This window comes from Bufo bufo, chromosome 10 (assembly GCF_905171765.1).
Source record: "Bufo bufo chromosome 10, aBufBuf1.1, whole genome shotgun sequence".
Classification (NCBI taxonomy): domain Eukaryota; kingdom Metazoa; phylum Chordata; class Amphibia; order Anura; family Bufonidae; genus Bufo; species Bufo bufo.
The window spans coordinates 14,671,893-14,692,234 of NC_053398.1; positions in this window are offsets into that span (position 1 = coordinate 14,671,893).

Here is a 20,342-nt window from a genome sequence, read left to right on the forward strand (position 1 = left end):
CACAGATAGAGGGCAAGACACGCCACTAACCGACCCCAACCTTGTAATCCACATTGAGACCATGTGGATGGAGGGAGTCCAACGTGTAGATCCATTTTAATTCTCGCTTTTTAAAAGGCTAGTCCTGTTGCCACTCTCCTAGGCATTGGTACATGATCAATGATGCAGAATCTTAGGTCTTTCTCAGTGTGTTTCTGGTTGGCAAAGTGTTTAGATACTGGTAAATCAGTCTTTTTTTCCTGACACTAAGTCGGTGATTGTTGAATCGTGTCTTGAAATCAGTTGTTGTTTCACCGACGTACAACAGATTGCAAGGACAAACGATAACATACACAACAAAACTGGAGTCACAGGTCAGATAATGTCTCATCTGATATGAAACCCCAGTCCGTGGGTGCACGAAAGCTCTACCCTTAAGAATGAATTTACAGTTTACGCAGGACAAAACAGGGAAAACAGCCGACACTGGCACCTGTCAGGGTCAGCTGTCTCGCTGTCTTCAGAGTTCCCACGTCTGCCCTTACCAATTGGTCCTTGAGACTCTTGGACCTGCGGTAGGACATGATCGGAGGAGAGTGGAATTCCTTAACTGTATTTAGACAACCGCCCAATATACCCCAGTGACGCCGAATAATGTTACTTATGTCGGCGCTCTGTTCACAGTGGGTGGAGATAAATGGAATCCTAGTCATCTGTTTTGTTTTGCCTTCCTTTTTAGAGTGTCATCCCTGTTCAGTTGACTGACCAATTTCTTTTGTTCCTGTAATAGCTTAATTGGATACCCTCGTTTCTCAAATTTATGTAACAGTGTATCCAAGGTATTGTTGGATGCCACAGGGTCAGAAACGATACGTTTAACCCTCAAGAACTGGGAGTATGGGAGGGATTTAACCATGGACCTAGGGTGATTACTGCTGTAGGTCAGTAGTGTGTTCCTGTCGGTTGACTTAGTAAATAATTCTGTCTGCAATTTACCATCCGACAGGATCACGCGAGTGTCCAAAAACTGCATTTCAACACAGGAATGCACCAAAGTGAACTGTAGTGCCCTATCGATTCCATTGAGGAAACTGTGAAAATCACAGAGTTGTTTGGCCTCACCTGTCCAAATGAGGAAGACGTCGTCTATGTACCGCCACCACGCCCTAACATGTTGGAAGTGGTGGCTTCCATAGACGACGTCCTCCTCAAACCTGCGCATAAAGATATTGGCGTAAGTTGGGGCCACATTGGACCCCATCGCCACGCCCTGTTCCTGCACGTAGTATGAATCTTGAAATAAGAAATAATTGTGCCTAAGCACAATCTCCAACAAAGATAGTACAAAATGTTGGGAACCGTCAGTGAGTGTGGATTTATCCAACATTGAACCGACCGCAGCCAATCCCTTTTGATGATCTATTGATGTATAAAGTGAAGTTACATCAAACGATGCAAGTATCACGTCAGATACATCAACAAGATCAACATCCTGCAATTTAAGCAAAAAGTCGCTGGTATCACGGATATATGAGCTGCCCCCACAAGCGAAACTGCACAGAACTTTATCAAGGAAGATGGCCACATGGCTGAAGATTGAATCGGAGCCCGAAACGATAGGGCGACCTCGTCGATCCCCCTGGTCGCCCTATCGTTTCGGGCTCCGATTCAATCTTCAGCCATGTGGCCATCTTCCTTGATAAAGTTCTGTGCAGTTTCGCTTGTGGGGGCAGCTCATATATCCGTGATACCAGCGACTTTTTGCTTAAATTGCAGGATGTTGATCTTGTTGATGTATCTGACGTGATACTTGCATCGTTTGATGTAACTTCACTTTATACATCAATAGATCATCAAAAGGGATTGGCTGCGGTCGGTTCAATGTTGGATAAATCCACACTCACTGACGGTTCCCAACATTTTGTACTATCTTTGTTGGAGATTGTGCTTAGGCACAATTATTTCTTATTTCAAGATTCATACTACGTGCAGGAACAGGGCGTGGCGATGGGGTCCAATGTGGCCCCAACTTACGCCAATATCTTTATGCGCAGGTTTGAGGAGGACGTCGTCTATGGAAGCCACCACTTCCAACATGTTAGGGCGTTGGTGGCGGTACATAGACGACGTCTTCCTCATTTGGACAGGTGAGGCCAAACAACTCTGTGATTTTCACAGTTTCCTCAATGGAAATCGATAGGGCACTACAGTTCACTTTGGTGCATTCCTGTGTTGAAATGCAGTTTTTGGACACTCGCGTGATCCTGTCGGATGGTAAATTGCAGACAGAATTATTTACTAAGTCAACCGACAGGAACACACTACTGACCTACAGCAGTAATCACCCTAGGTCCATGGTTAAATCCCTCCCATACTCCCAGTTCTTGAGGGTTAAACGTATCGTTTCTGACCCTGTGGCATCCAACAATACCTTGGATACACTGTTACATAAATTTGAGAAACGAGGGTATCCAATTAAGCTATTACAGGAACAAAAGAAATTGGTCAGTCAACTGAACAGGGATGACACTCTAAAAAGGAAGGCAAAACAAAAACAGATGACTAGGATTCCATTTATCTCCACCCACTGTGAACAGAGCGCCGACATAAGTAACATTATTCGGCGTCACTGGGGTATATTGGGCGGTTGTCTAAATACAGTTAAGGAATTCCACTCTCCTCCGATCATGTCCTACCGCAGGTCCAAGAGTCTCAAGGACCAATTGGTAAGGGCAGACGTGGGAACTCTGAAGACAGCGAGACAGCTGACCCTGACAGGTGCCAGTGTCGGCTGTTTTCCCTGTTTGTCCTGCGTAAACTGTAAATTCATTCTTAAGGGTAGAGCTTTCGTGCACCCACGGACTGGGGTTTCATATCAGATGAGACATTATCTGACCTGTGACTCCAGTTTTGTTGTGTATGTTATCGTTTGTCCTTGCAATCTGTTGTACGTCGGTGAAACAACAACTGATTTCAAGACACGATTCAACAATCACCGACTTAGTGTCAGGAAAAAAAGACTGGATTTACCAGTATCTAAACACTTTGCCAACCAGAAACACACTGAGAAAGACCTAAGATTCTGCATCATTGATCATGTACCAATGCCTAGGAGAGGTGGCAACAGGACTAGCCTTTTAAAAAAGCGAGAATTAAAATGGATCTACACGTTGGACTCCCTCCATCCACATGGTCTCAATGTGGATTACAAGGTTGGGGTCGGTTAGTGGCGTGTCTTGCCCTCTATCTGTGTATTTTTTAATGTCGATTGTCCCAGTGTTGATTATGTGACTTGTGTGTACTATACATAAATCTTCGTTTATTCTAATAGTCTTTTAATACTGTATGTTTTGTATACCCTTCCGTGCACTTATGCTCACACTTTATCTTTATATTTACAGGTGTTATGCTGCGAGTTTGGGGTGATGATGGGCGGTGTGGCCTTCATGCTGACGGTACGGTCGTGATGCCTTGATACCATTGTCTATGCGAAAAGCGACTTCCGTGTTCCCTCCAGAAGACTGTTTTTGTTTTTGTTACTTTCCGTTACATGTGTGGTAGGGGTTAAGAGGAGAGCCCTCTGAATGTTGTGGCGACAGGTTGTGGCGACAGGTGGGTTGGATCGGAGCGGCCGCGACTCTGTATTTGCGTGCGGATGCGCGGCCGCTCTGTGGTCACGGCTGGCGGATCCACTCTTCATTGTTGTGGTATCCCTCAGCCGAGCCCACTTAGCCACTCCTGACACTCTGGCATTGTCCCATGCCAGTACATCCCGATTCCACACTGCACCGGATTAAACTGTCAGCATGATCATCAGGGTGACAGAATGGGCTGTTTGCCCTTATCCATAATGGCCGTCTTGGTGCGGTGACGTAGGAGCACACTGCATCGGATTAAATTGTCAGCATGATCGTCAGGGCGACAGAATGGGCTGTTTGCCCTTATCCATAATGGCCGTCTTGGTGCGGTGACGTAGGAGCATATGCGTCAGGTGACGAGATTGATACTGGCCGGCAGCATGTATTACACGTCGTATTGATACTGGCCGGCAACATGCACTACACGTCGTATTGGCATGCGCAGTGGGGACCTGGGCACGCCGGACCGCACATGTCAGCAGCGACCACAACCGACCCTCATCCTGCATCCTCAATATGTACCACCTGTATTAGTAAGCACGTGACACTTTATTTAATCATCTACAGTTGACACTGATTATACTATCAACTATGTAATTATAGAAATATTTCACTAAGTTTTATATTTATGGTAACAGTTTTTAAGCAATCAGGTGCACCACGATTGAACCACATTGTATTGCTGATTTTATCTGTATTCACATGTATGATGTATTCTGCATTTTGTTTTATTTATTAATTATGTTCACTTAACATGTAATTGGCTATGGCTAGCTATAACACTATATATGTTTGGATCTTGATCTGTACACACTGCTTGAGGAAGGCTCCTGTGTTAGAGCCGAAACGTCGCTACAGCCTTATGGGTAAATAAAGTTTTTTGTTATTTTATTCATTGGAGTGCTGCCCTTTTTCCACGTCTGCATTATTGGATTGGCTTTTATCCACATTGGGCTTTTTGCACCCTCCATTTCCTTTTTTCTGTGACGGTGCTGCCATCTTTTTTCTTTTTTTATATATATATATATATATATATATATAAAACCATAAATACATATATAGATACACATAAACATAAATACATATGTACACTAAAGATGAGCAAATCGATTCATTAGAATTGAAATTCAACCTGAATCTTGGAAAAAAATCTGATTCAAGCCCTTAGATGCTGCGGTCAATAGCAACCATGGCATCTACTGTATCTACTGTAAGTAGTTTACAGGGAGGGAGCTCCCTCTGTCTCCCATCAACTCCCCTTGAGTAAGATTGCTGGGTGCCAATGTCTTTGCATGGCAGCCTGGAACCTGTTGAAGGCCCTGATGTGCCTTAAAGGGAACCTGTCACCAGGATTTTGGGTATAGAGCTGAAGACATGGGTTGCTAGATGGCCGCTAGCACATCCGCAGTGACTCTATACAGTATAATGACCACTAGTGACCCTTTACACAGTATAATGACTCCCCAATGCCCCCCCCACACTGTATAATTAGCCCCAGTGGCCCCACACACAGTATAATGACCCCACAGTGGCCCTCCATTCAGAATAATAACCCCCAGTCGCCCCCCATTCAGAATAATAACCCCCAGTAGCCCCCACACTGGGGGAATACTGTATGGAGGGGGCACTGGGGGTCATTATATTGTATGGTGGTCACTTTAAGAATACATTTTGTCTTTTTTTGTCTGTGTTTGCATTTGTGTGATTGTCAGTAGTGATTGGGCACTGTCAGACTGCAACACCCACTTGTCAATCTACTGATACATTTCTTGGGGGTTAACAGAGTAACATAGATTTAGACAAAAGGATGCTCTGGCGTGCAACAAGTACAAAATTATTTTTTTAATTAGGACATGTTAGAAAAGCTGACATGTCCTCTTTAAAGGAGTTCTCCCATGAAAAAATATTCTAGTTATCAAACCAGCACCTGGATCTAAATGCTTTTGTAATTGCATGTAATAAAAAATTATGTATAGCCCCGGAGTCATTCAATAAAATGTATCTGAATAGCGCCACCTGCTGTTTATTCTTTTTCTAATTTCCTTGACCTGATCACGATCAGATTCATCCTTCAACTGCCTCCTGAGCTGTGATAGGGAGAGCTGTGACACGCCCCCTGAGCTGCAGCAGAAAGGACACTCCCCCTTGAGCTTTCAGCTTGATATAAATCTAGCAGAGCAATGAACGGGGAGATCTCTGGATCAATGTGAGGTGCAGGGCTGGTTCTAGCTTTATTAGAGAGATTGTCACGTACTATGATGTCTGATTATCATTTTTTACTTTAGTCATGGGATAATCCCTTTAAATAAAAATTTTAATGTTGCCCCTAGAGGGAGTTTTCTGCACAGTAAGGCTGTGTGGATTTTCCGTGCAGATCGTGTACATTGTATTCTATAAGAATTTGAAATTCTCAATGCACACGATGCCGATTTTTTTTTGCGCGGATTTTGACCTGTGGTGCGGATTTCAAAATCTGCAGCATGTCAATGTAACAGCGTCCTCTGTGCGACGCCGTCCCCCTGCTTACCGCCGCGGTTCCGGGCACCGTGCTCATCTGTGATCGTGGTCTGTGCTTCCCTGTCTCTGCTGCAGCTTTGGGTTCTGCCTGTGTGGTTAGTATTACCTTTGAAGATTCCGCTCCACAACTTCCATTCAACCTGAACACTGCTTGAACTCGGTTTCGGTTGTGGCAGTACGCATCACTCCCTGGGCGGGGCTGAGTTGTGTCAGGTGATCTCATTAACCTATCCTGGCTCTCCTGCAGGTACTTTAGTAGCTCAGCCCTCTAGCCAGATGCCTCAGTGTCAAGGTCCTAATCTTGTGCTAAAGATCTTGCTTACCACTCGTGTTCCTGACTTCGTGCTTCGTTCCTGGACTTCGTTTATCTCCTATCCCAGCCTGCTTGCATCGCCTCTCGTGTTGCCGACCTTAATTGTCTGACCTTGTTCCTGTGCTTGCCTTGACCATTTGCTCGTCCTGACTACGTCTCTGCATCACCCTCCGGTTCCTGTCTTGTTGCTCCTGGTCACGACCCTGCCTGGTTTACTACGTCTGTACTGTTGGCACCTTTGCAGGTACCTCCTGGTCTGCCTGGACCAGCTGGTACTGACTGGTTTACGCTCCAGAGTAGCCCCTGGCAACTACCGACGGTCAAGCCTATCCTCACCATCTGAGGCTCTAGTGAAATCCGGGTAGTTGCTTAGTCACGCCCCTTTGGAATATTGCTAGTCAGTGGCACAGTGGGTTCACATCCGCTGATCCGTAATAGTCAATTTATTTTATTTTTCCTGACCGTATTTTCTTCATTCACTTAGTAAAATCTGCATGCAAATCCGCATGCAAATCCGCACCAATTGATGTGGATTGACCGCACAGATTTGCCTGCAAACACCTGCGGATTTCAGTGCGGATTCTCTGCACTTGAATCCTTAACGTGTGCATGTACCCTAACTGTATAGTGAGCTCCCTCTACTGGTGGCTGCAGGCAAACAAAATTTTGCCATGTAGCATGAAGGGAGGCATGGGATTTAAAGCGCTTTATAAGCAGAAATAGAGATTGAACCCCTATAAACCATCATGGTCCTCACTGCATTAGACACACAGTAGCTGTTCTCTGCTCGCTGCTACCAGAACGGAGACCTTTGCATGCTAACCCAACCATGCTTCATGAGGATCAGCTTGGAGGGTGCAGAAAGTACCCAGGCACCCTTTGAGGGGAAGGTAGATCGGCCCAAAGGCAGCTTCCAAAAAGATTTCAGCCCCGTCTGGGGACATGCAACTGGTCAGTGGGGGGCTGACTGCAGGTCTGGTGCCCATCGCCCTTTCTTAAGCCTGAGTCTCTCCCCTTGTCCTGGATCTCCCTTGGTGAGCACATTAGGACACTGGTAGACAGTGGACAAGACCATGAATAAGTCTGTACCTAAATATTCTTCACTAATGGAAATCCCTTTAAATAATCCTGCTCCACAGCCATAGAAATATTCATAATTTGCATTTTGTGTCTGCATTGCTCATCTCATATGGAGGTCGGATTCCTGTTTAATGCATATTCACATATTCCTATGTGACATTACTTCTGATTGAGAGGTGATAAATCATTGTGTCACTTTAGGAATGAAATATTCCGTACATTTCCCAGGCAAATGTAATAGAGCCAGCCCCGGCCACGCTATAGCTGTAGTCAGGTACAATAGACATAAGCAGATGGAAGATATTAACTCATTTGTAATAAGCTTGGTGAGCCGCCGGTAATGACATTTAAGGGAGTTAACGCGTTTCAGACTCGTCCTGAGAACCCTGCAGTCTGCCCCTAACAGGACGATATCTGTGCTCACAAAATGTACATAAACCTTTAATGTAATAAAGAGGAAAAACTCGGTTATGTGACTATATCAATGTCCAGCGCAGGCGAGAGTCAATTCAGGTGAGGGTCAGTCTGGCACAGAAGGAACATATCTTATCTCCGCCAACTCTACAAGGCAAGAGGATGGATATTCTTATTTTTTTCTCCTTTAAAGAGCTGTTATATCTCATCTATCTATCTATCTTCTTTCTATCTAATTCTATCTATCTATCTATCTATCTATCTATCTATCTTCTTTCTATCTATCTATCTATCTATCTATCTATCTTCTTTCTATCTAATTCTATCTATCTATCTATTATCTGTCATCTATCCAATATCTATCTATCTATCATCTATGTATCTAATTATCTGTCTGTCTGTCTATCTTAAGGATATATGAGATCAGCATCACACCTCACTTACAAGCGACTTGCACAGTGAAGACAAGTGTTGAGCACGAATATTTGAATTACGAATATTTATCGCGAATATCGCAACTTCGAGAATTCGTGAATATTTGAAATATAGTGCCATATATTTGTTATATCGAATATTCGTCATTTCTTCCCATCTGAACACATGATTCCTCCCTGCTTCTTGCTTCTGGGCCAATCAGTCATTGGCCCACAAGCAACTTAAGCAGGGAGGAATCAAGACTTCAGATGGAAAAAAAATGAAGAATATTCTAAAAAACGAATATATAGCTCTATATTCTATAGTGCTATATATTTGTTTTTGACCCACTTCCTATTACGCGATTTTTACATTGCAGATTTTTCGGAATCAGGAAAATAATCTTGTGCGATTTTTACATTGCAGATTTAATCTCGAATACGAATATATGACGAATATTCTGCAACATATTTGCGAAACATCACAAATTCGAATCTAGCCCCTGCCGCTCATCACTAGTGAAAACCACGCCTTGTGACATGATGTCTCACTCTCTCTCTCTGTAGACTGTTACATGTACAATTACATACAACACACAATGAATGGTTCATGTCCTGGACCTGGAGACTGATAACATTGGAAGGATTACATGGTTATTCTAATCTATTAATACATACATGTAATTTGTTTTTCCCTCATCGGTGTCAACCTCTTCTTATTTTGAGTGATTGTTTTATTATTTTTATACTTTGCGTCCATCTACTATTGACGGTAGGCATACTGTACATTCCATTTTCATTTTTGTTTTTATTTCTTTATCAGTTTTTAGTTCGCTTTTTATGAGAACTCCTATTGGACTCCTGGATTACCAGGATCCTTCTTCTACAGTTCCTCTTTTTCTTGATACATGAAGACTTTTCCCAGAGGCCGGTCAGTGGATTTAGCGCATTGATAGCTGCCCATGAAAGCAGATATTGATTGTTGCCTTCCTTAGATGTAGCAATGTTTGTGTCTTTTGATGCTGGGCTGAAGACACATCGGGCAGAGGGAGAATATACAAAAGCCTTTCACACCTGCCAACAGCAGGAGCCACATAGACCTCATCTCCCCAACCAGATAACAGCAGCAGGTAGCTCTCGGAATCTGTGTAGCATCAATTGTGTACACAGCAGCCGGATTTAAAGGGTCGCTGTACTTTCGAAAAACAATTTGGTGTGTTGCATGTTTCCTGAGTCAAAAGTTTTGATCAGCGGGTCTGAGTGCTGAGACCCTGACCGATTTTTATAACAAGAGGAGAAAAGCGCTCGTTTAGCGCATTCTCTCTCCTCGCTGCAGGACAGGAAGGGAGATGGACTCAATAGAAAGTCTATGGGCCCTTTTCCCTTCCCGACTCTTGCAGTGAGGAAAGAGAGAGCTTCTAGAGATTGGTGGGGGTCTCATTCCTCAGACCCCCACCAATCTAAACTTTTGATGTGCCCCTATAACATATTAAAAGTTTTATGAATGTACAGAGACTATTTAACCTCTTCACTGCTGCAGTTTTCTGGGTAATCATCTTTATCATCATCATCATCTTCCATATAGTATTTGCACTGGAACATTATTTCAGATATTTTTTTTTTCATTTATTTTTTCATTTATTTATTTATTTACCCAAGCAACTTCTATAGCATTTTTCACAAAATAGGTTTGCCACTGAATTTCTTGTGTGAGTGCATTATTTTTCGTGATTTTTTTTCCCCCCTTATAAATGTTGCCATGTACATCCGCATATTTAGTTATCATATCGTGCAGGATGTTTTGTGTCATTTTCTGGGATTTTTGAAAAATGTATGTGCTTGAAGGAGTGGAACCTTCAAGTGTGAATGTGCTCCTATTATCTTCGGAGTAGCATTCTTGTGCACTTTTTGCCCCTCCTATCTAACAGGTCTTGATTAAGGTTGGATGCTTGACTGCACACAGAGCTAACTAGGAGCAACACAATGTATGTGCAGTGTCTTCTCTCCTGAATGTAGATGCCCAGAGGCATAGGTAGGTTTAGAGTAGGACCTGCCTGACGGAGACCACCTTGGGACTGGTAGGTGGGCACAGATGTGTTTTGATCAAAATATATTGGCTGAGAGTCTCAGATGTTATCATACCAGAATGAGGGCTTAGTCTATATATTATATTTGCATCTACTTTGCTTGTGCATTATTTTCCGTGATTTTTTCCTTATAAATGTTGCCATGTACATCCGCATATTTAGTTATCATATCGTGCAGGATGTTTTGTATCATTTTCTGTGATTTTTGATAAATGTATGTGCTTGAAGGAGTGGAACCTTCAAGTGTGAATGTGTTCCTATTATCTTCGGAGTAGCATTCTTGTGCACTTTTTGCCCCTCCTATCTAACCTATCTAACAGGTTGGATGCTTGACTGCACACAGAGCTAACTAGGAGCAACACAATGTATGTGCAGTATCTTCTCTCCTGAATGGAGATGCCCAGAGGCATAGGTAGGTTTAGAGTAGGACCTGCCTGACGGAGACCACCTTGGCACTGGTAGGTGGGCACAGATGTGTTTTGATCAAAATATATAGGCTGAGAGTCTCAGATGCTATCATACCAGAATGAGGGCTTAGTCTATATATTATATTTGCATCTACTTTGCTTGTGCATTATTTTCTGTGATTCTTTCCTTATAAATGTTGCCATGTACATCCGCATATTTAGTTATTATATCATGCAGGATGTTTTGTATCTTTTTCTGTGATTTTTCCACTGAATTACTGAATTTCTCCCATCATCTCTCTCTCTTAGATTCCTGCCAGGTGGTCACAGCAGGAGCGTGTGGCGACTTATATGGATGATTACTAATCAACATCTAATGCTGTGTATTTCAAGAGGACCTCTTCCCTGTAAAATAACAATTCTGGAGCATCTTTTCTTAGAACTCTGCATTATGCTGTCACTCTTGAAAATGTAGAACCTGGCAACTGGTTATCACCATTCTGCTTACAGAATGGAGCGCGTCCCTCAGTTTCTTACAAGGTCCAGCTGGTAGAAACACACCTAGATTGTACCAGATTTCATAGAAGCACATCACATACAATAGAAACACATCACATACACAAAGGGAATAGCAAGACCCAAAGGCCAATTTGTTCATACAATAAAATAGGGATGGCACAGCACAGAGTTGGTGCTTCAGGATTTTCCATTTTCTGAGGAATGACAGTATGTATTGAAACAGACATGTCAGGACAGCTGAGAGGGGAGGCTTCTATCATCTCTGAACGCAAAACACAAATGTAATAGCACTCTGCAACCAGCATTCTGCCCTGCCTCTATGCTGGATGAGGCATTGGTGTACATTTTGGCCAAAGCGTAATAAGCCACTCACCACGTCAAGGTCGCCTCTATGGAGTGGTCCCCAACACTAGTTCCTACCTGTTTATGGGCCACGACAGCCACACAAAGTCCAGGGAATGCAGGTGCAGCATGAAGTGTACACATTGCCTTTTAGTATGTACTTTCGCTTAGTGTTGGATTGGGCTTCCTTGGACCCCTAGAGGAAATTTTTCTTAAGGCCTACGCTCCACCTATATAGAACAGGCCCAATTTTAATTGCATTTTAATCTTTGTTGCTATCAATGTACATTAGGTTAGGTAGGTTATTTGAAAATTCATCACATAGTCTGTAGTGGCGAGGTTTGGCTCTAAAGTTAACTTTAATTGAGGTTGTCTTCTGCATTCATTTTTTTTTGTTCCAGCGCTGGGTACCACTGGTAAATCTTCTGGTATTGAGGTGTCACCCTGCTAATCCTAAGCATTGCTCCTCTGTTCAGGGTTGTAGAGGTAGCAGCTGTATCAGGGTCCTTTTGTCTAAGGGAACCCCAAAAAAGCCTGTGTCCTATATGAAGGCTGCAGTATTATACTGTAAATGCCACATGGTAGGTGGTGGAGCTGCTGCAGATGCTGAGCTTCGGGTGAAGGATTTCCAACATCCACCTCTGCTTCCCATGATTAAGAAGCACTGCAGCTACTGACTATGAGCTCCGGCTGATCTTGCTGAATGATGTTGTGCTTAATGAGTCTGACTTGTTTTATCCCTGTTTCATAAACAGTGTTGTGGTCTTTTTCTTCTCCTCATCCAGCAATGAGTCACCACATTCACCGACAGCAAATTACCTCCATCTGAATGCCGTTCTTCTGTGGAAATCAAAGGGTTGAGAGCGATGACTCAGTCCAGCATCTTTACCATCGGCAACAACCAAGATAAAACTACAGTCTGTTCGGAGCTCGGCTTTAAAAAATTTCAAACATAGTAAATAATGTGATTTAATTCACCACCTCAGCTCCTTAGATGCAAACTCACAGATGGCAGCAAGCTGTCTTGAAGGGGAATGTGTCATCAGAAAATGCCCTATTGTTTGAATCAAGTTTATAGGTTAAACATATTTTTACAAAAGATTGGTGATTGTTAAATTTTCTATTAAATGTCTATATTAGAAAAAAAATCTTCAAATCTTGCAGCTCTCGCATTGAGCCTCATGATAGGTTGACATTTCCTGCTCTGTAGAGATCACACGTCTGCAGTCACCTCATTGTCATCACAGATAGGATTACAATGGCAGGAAATACAGACATAGATAGATAGACACTACCACTCCTACATTTCTATTGCTAGCCTGTATTGCTTTGCGCCACCAACTGTACCACCAGCAGCAAAGTATCAATTTGTTATATGCAAAAATCATCCATGAACTGTGCCTGATTCACCAGCAAGTGGCAGTTTATCTGGCAGAGAGTATCTTTAGAGGCAATGGTACTTAGCATTCCATTCTTCTCCATTTTGGGCAGAAGTGGGCTAGAACAGCTTCCTACCAAGGGAGAGGTTGCAGGAGGCTGTATTAATTGAGGGGAACGTTCTCCTCTCCTTCAGCAGGAATCTTCCACGGGTAGCAGCTTGTAAAGCACTCAACTCCTCGCAGTTCATAAACTCACTATTACGAGGGGGTCAACAGCCAAAGACACCCCACTCAATGGTACCAGAACCTCTAAAAAGTCCAGTAACCACCCTGAAGCCTGAGATTAGCACATCAGAGATAGAAAATGCAAAGTATTCAAGTTTACCTCCCAGTTTACCCTTAGCCTCCTGGAGCCAAGAGAAAGATCAAGCACTGTTTGGATGCAACAAGTTTATTGCAAGTTTATTCAAAGTAAAAAAACATTAACAGCCCAGCTTCCACACAACCGTCTAGCAGGACAGCCAGTGCAATGTGAACAAAGCAAGACTGTAAGCCACACCCATATCAGACCATGTGATGGAGGTTTCCAGGTGCAAAGGAATGTTCAATTGCCAGATGAAGGCACATTCAATACATATAAAACAAAATCACAGAATTGCAGTGGCCAATATGGGGGAACTGATCAAACCCCAAACACTGTAGAGTGTTTCTCATTGGGCGAGCAGTCCCACCGCATGTGGACCGCAGCAAACGACCATCCCGAGCAATTAATGCGTACAAAGTGATTTATATAATTGTATTTTCATCCGCACAATGCTCTGGTCTGTGTAGGATGCTTTTGTGGTGCATGTGGACCGCGCTGGCGTCCTCCTTTGTACGCATTAATTGCTCGGGATGGTCGTTTGCTGCGGTCCACATGCGGTGGGACTGCTCCCCCAATGAGAAACACGCTACAGTGTTTGGGGTTTGAGCAGCTCCCCCATATCTGCCACGATATTTCTGTGGTTCACATGCGGTGGGACTGCTCGCCCAATGAGAAACACGCTACAGTGTTTGGGGTTTGAGCAGTTCCCCCATATTGGCCACTGCAATTCTGTGATTTTAAAAAAACATTAAACTTCACCAAGTCTGGTCTCTACTTACTCCACCAACTACAGCTATTTTGTTGCAATGGAGCCTAACCCCAGGGAGCGACAGTATCCAGGTAGGAGCACCATGACACAAACTATTAAGGCCCGATCACCGCTCTGCATTCCTAAACACTGGGACTCGATTGCCCCTAGGAGGCAGCCCTTTTGCACAGACAGATATGTAACACAGGATCATAGGTCACAGCCTCCCTGCACAATGACCTCCATACAGGTCCCAGAGCATGCACACAACACTCTTCCATAGAAGTCAATGAGTCATCTCCAGTCATGGCACTGCAAAAAAAATACTTGAATGCTGTTAACAGTAGATCAGAAAAGATGGCTTCTCCCATAATTGTTTACTGAAAATGGAATTGAAAATAAAAATCTACCATTAGGAAAGACGAACTGATTAGGAAACAGGATATATTCCATTATGTGGTTTTAACTAGTAAAACAAAAATATGTTGGTGATATATTACTGGATCCTCCCACCCACTGAGCTCTTCTGCAACTATACAGGTTAAACATATGATAGGTACACCCCTAAATCTACATACATCCTTCACTGCTACTGACACCCTCCCTTCTATCACAGAAATATCCTCCTCATTCTCTCAAGTATTAGAGCCCTCTTCCCATCCAGAAACCCCATGCCATTAGACATTTTCCAAATTTTAAAACACTATCAAACACCTTTTTCCCCATATAACCTGGCTTGTCCCTCAACAGATATTCCAATACCACTTCTACCTGACATGTCTAGAACTGTTTTATCCTTGAGTCTAGGGTTGAGCGAACCCGAACTGTAAAGTTCGGGTTCGTACCGAACTTTAGGATTTTTGGACCCCGGACCCGAACATTTCCGTATAAAGTTTGGGTTCGGTGTTCGGCGCTTTCTTGGCGCTTTTTGAAAGGCTGCAGAGCAGCCAATCAACAAGCGGTTAACTGTCTGACCTTAGAAGCATCACAGCCATGCCTACTAATGGCATGGCTGTGATTGGCCAGAGCAGCATGTGACCCAGCCTCTATATAAGCTGGAGTCACGTAGCGCTGCGCGTCACTCTGCTGTTACAAGTGTAGGGAGAGGATGCTGCTGGACTTGTGATTTCAGGGAGAGAATAGGAGAGAGTCTAACTCAGCGATCTACAGACAAATAGTTGTGTGGGTGCAGGGCACAATCGTTTTACCCTGCCCTGAGTCCATTGACCAAAAAAAAAAAAAACTTTTATAATTCTGTTAGTTAGGTGGGCGGCAGCGGCAGCCATTTTATGCAAGCTCAGTGCACCAGAACTGCATCTGAGCTTTTGGGACATTGCAAATCACAATTTTTTGGGGAAAACTACAACATCTTGATTAGTCAGTGTGCAATTTATGCTAGAAATACACCCATCATTTTCTAGGGTTTGAAAAACACACTTTTTTTCTTTAAAAAACAGTATTTTCCAAATCTGCAAGTGTTAAATTCAAGTTTAATATATACAGCTTTCATATTCTGTTACCAAAAAAAAAAACACTTTTTTGGCAATCTACAACATCTTGATTAGTCAGTGTGCAATTTAAGCTTTGAAATACACCCATCATTTTCTGGGCTTTGAAAAACACACTTTTTTGACAAAAACACATCAGCACATGTGAAATTACAGGCTTATATACTGCTGTCATATTCAGTTGTTAAACAAACACTCGTTTGGGCACAAAAAATTTAGTTGGCAGCCTTTGATGCAGATGTCATTGTGAGATACACCCTTAATACATTTGGGTTACATTCAGAGATTTTAAATACCGCCATTTGGTGCACCAATATTGAATTCAGGCCTACGCTGATTCAGGCCGTGTGAGATACACCCTCTACATACAGGGGTTTGATTCAGGCATTTGAAATACCGCCATTTGGTGCACCAATATTGAATTCAGGCCTACACTGGTTCCTGCCCTGTGAGATACTCCCTCTACATACAGGGGTTTGATGCAGGCATTTAAAATACAGCCATTTGAAATACATCCATTTTGTGCAAAGAAATATTTAATTTAGGCCTACACTGGTTCATGCCCTATCAGAATACAGCAGGGCATGATGGGATTTGTAGTTTTACAACAGCTGGAGAGCCGCAGTTTACCCATCCCTGCCCTAGGATATATGATGCACGTAGATTATTACTACCCAAATGCAGAACTTTACATTTATCCACATTGAACCTCATTTACCAAATTGATGCTCAAACACTCAGTGTCCGAATCAGCTTACATTTTATGGACATCCTCCATAGACTGCACAATATTCTGCCTTTTCCTATCTTTAGTGACCATCCCCCCTTTGCCATTATTTAGGGGAATTACCTGCTGTCACTCTGTTTTTTTAGCATTTATATAGTTAGAGAATTTTTGGTGATTTGTTTTGCTCTCTCTCGCCACCTGTTGTTCATGTTCAATTTTAGCAGATTTTATCTCTTTTTTTTTTAACATATTTTATTAAGTCATTTGTAAATTTCAAAGGCTGCAGCAGACCCCTCAGATTAGCATTTTTTAAAATGCCCTTTTTTGTCACTTATTGCCATTATTACAGTAGCTGTAAGCCACGTGGGGTTTACTTTTAGCCATTTATACTTGTTACCTACAGGAATATATTTTGCAGTGTAATTACTCAATATAGATTTAAAGTCCTCCCATTTATCCTCAGTATTATTATGTGAGAATAGATATTCCCACTTGCAGTAAAGACTTGTACTCATTGATGGATTTTCAGCATATATGTATTTATTGTCATTCGAAATTTGATTCGCCGGTTCGCAAAATTTTTTGGGAAAAATTTGGTTTGATCCGAATATATTTATGGTGAATCGCGTTAAAAAACAGTCATTTTCTGGCTACATAGAGCCTTTCAAGTGGTGTAGAACACTGTGCCTTGCAGTAACACGCATAGAGAGTCTGTGAAATAATACTGTCAGTCAGTATGACATGCAGATGACAGGCGTCGCTCTTAGAATCACTGCACACTTCACTTAGTTGGGCAGTCACGGGGCCAAAACTGACCAAATAACTCAAATATGAACTCAGCCTTACAGGCTGATGTTAGCGCCAAGAAGAAGCGCACTCCTTTTACACCGCCGTCAGCTGATTCCACATAGATGTCTACAGAACCTGTTCTATTAAACGCTTATACAAGTAGAGCCCCCCCCCCCCGACAGAGTGAAGTAGAGTAAGTTTGTGTTGACGTCACTGATTATTTCGCCCCTTCCTCTGATTGATCAGAACAATAACCCCAAAAAAACGGATCCTGTCTGTGGAGCATCTGCCTTCACTCGGTCTTCGTTTGGTCAGTAATCCATCAGTATTGCTAATGCCAAAAAAAACAGGTGTGGATCCAAAACAGAGATGACCGAGTCAACCATTCAAGAACCGCTGGGTTGCTGGTCAAGACACGACCGCTAGATGACACCGGGAGCTCAGGCTTCTCTCTGCGACCCCTGCTGCCACGCCCCCTTACTCTGCTGCCACCTGTGCCTGCGCCATAAACATTTAGGCCTCTGCCACTCCCCTGTGCAGGGCCTGGGACTTCTCTGTCTGACATACTGTTAGATCAAATAAATAAATAAAAATGGAAATTAAAACACCCCAAAAAAAAATTCTCACTTCAGCACACAACGGCAAATACTTTTTTGTGCCAGTAACACACGACAAAAAGGGATTTTGAACAGATAACTGTACCGCTGAGCGGCAAATCTGTGTTTTCTTTTTCTGCTAATACACGTCACAAAAGGCTTTACAACAGATAACTGCACCGCTGAGCGGCAAATACATGTTTTCTTTTTCCACTAATACACGCCACAAAAGGATTTAAAACATATACGGTAACTGCACCGCTAAACGGCAATTATATTTTTGGTTTGCCACTAATACATGGCAATAATGGCTTTAGAACTGATAACTGCACCGGTGACCGGCAAATATATTTTACTTTTGCCACTAATACACGACAAAAAGGGCTGTAATTTTCTCACTTCATTACACAACAGTTAATAAGCCCTTTTTTTCCCACTAATACTACCCCAAAAATGCTTTAGAATATATAACTGCACCCAGGGGCAAATAAGACGTAGAAATACTTCCTAGTAATAAACCCTGTTAATGGCAGTATCACACAGCACTTGCATCCCAATAACAAGAACGGTTTGCTGGAATTACAGAGCTGTATAATGGCAATTTGGATCCGCAGTCAGTGCAGCAAGGTGTAATAGGATTGTTCCTATTATCCAGGCTGTAACCTCCCCTACTGAACCCTGTTCTGCTTCAATACTGTAACGGACCGTTTCCGCAGACAAGGGGTTAAAATCCGTTTAGGCGATATGCCCCTTTCTGAGAGATAGGCACAGCTACTGCAGGACACCAACCTCCCGAACTGGATACAAAATAGCACTCCAAACTGGAACCTCACGAATAGCTGCTAGCAGACGAACAGGGATCAGCTTACACTTCTGGCAATCGGTCTTCTAACAGCATACAGTGAATCCCCCCAATAACGAGACAAGGCTCCGTGTTGAGGGTCAAGCAGTGGTCTCAGGTGCTGGCACACCCAGCCTGGTTTTTATTACAGTTGTTGCAAATACAGGTCCGCCCACAGGGGTTTGAAATACAGCCAATCAATATGTTACAACACATACAATGTAAGTACATGCCCCTAGGGGACCAGAAGGAAGACTTGTGACATAGGACCGATACAACATATCCCCACAATGCATCATGGTCTCCTCCTCTCTGTCCCGGAGACAACCTGAGGAGCAATCCAATTATCTCTGAGGACAAAGGGAGATCGCCAATACACATGTGAGGACAACAGAACAGACATCACCCTTTAAACACACAATGGGACAATGGCACAATAGAAACACACCCAGCATTTCCTCCCAAGCTGACAAGTTACACTTATTATAAATTGTTACAACTTTGTGAGTTTACATTGGCCATACATATAACTTACATCAATTTAAACAGTATAACTTTGGGACAAACCTATCCAAAATTCACTTGAATAGGTTCAGGGGTTTAAAAGTTAGTATATGGCCCATAATCCAGGGGCAAGAGGCCAGCAGCCAGTCCTCTCCAAAACCCAGTGGCGAGGTTGGTTTTGCCACACATCTCCATCCCCCAGGGAAGACTAACCAGATACCTGACCTCACGCCGGTCGGTACCTGAGTTAGTCTGGCAGCCCACCCACAACCCAATACTGGACCTGTTGAATTTAGTAGCCTGTCTCTTACCAGTGAGTCCACCAAGGTTATGTTGGAAGCTGGTACTCCCGGTCTCTGTGTTGCTCCCTGGCTTGGAGTGGAGGTTGCTTTGTGGGCAGGGATCAGCGGTACTCTGCCCTGGTGCCAGCACTACCACGGAAGAAGCCTGGTTGGAGCCTGGTTGTTGGAGGGAGAGACCGACTGTCTCTACCCCCTGTGCTGTAAGTGCAGAGACCACGGTCCCATCTGCACTGTTGTGGAGCTTACTGTCTCCCCCTGGTGCGTTAAGCTGCTGCTGGGGAGAGGGGGTAACGAGCTCCTCTCCCATACATACTTCCAGCCGCTGGGGAGGGCGACCGACCGTCTCCGCTCCTAATACAGTGTCCTGCTGCTGGGGAAAGGAGACTGGGCTCTCTATTCCCTGCTGGACACTCTGCCGCTGGGGGACAGGACCGACTGTCTCTGCCCCCTGTAACTCCGCCTGCCGCTGGGGAATGGAGACTGGGCTCCCAATTCCCAAAAAATCATGCTGCTGCTGGGGGGCAGGAACAACTACCTCTGCCCCCTGTAACTCAGCCTGCCGCTGGGGAGGGAGGACGCTGCTCTCCTCTCCCTGCATTTCACACTGCCTTCCCGGCATATCACTCTGCTGCTGGGGGGCAGGAACAACTACCTCTGCCCCCTGTAACTCAGCCTGCCGCTGGGGAGGGAGGACTCTGCTCTCCTCTCCCTGCATTTCACACTGCCTTCCCGGCATATCACTCTGCTGCTGGGGGGCAGGAACAACTACCTCTGCCCCCTGTACCTCAGCCTGCCGCTGGGGAGGGAGGGCGCTGCTCTCCTCTCCCTTCACTTCACACTGCCGCTGGGGAATGGAGATTGGGCTCCCAATTCCC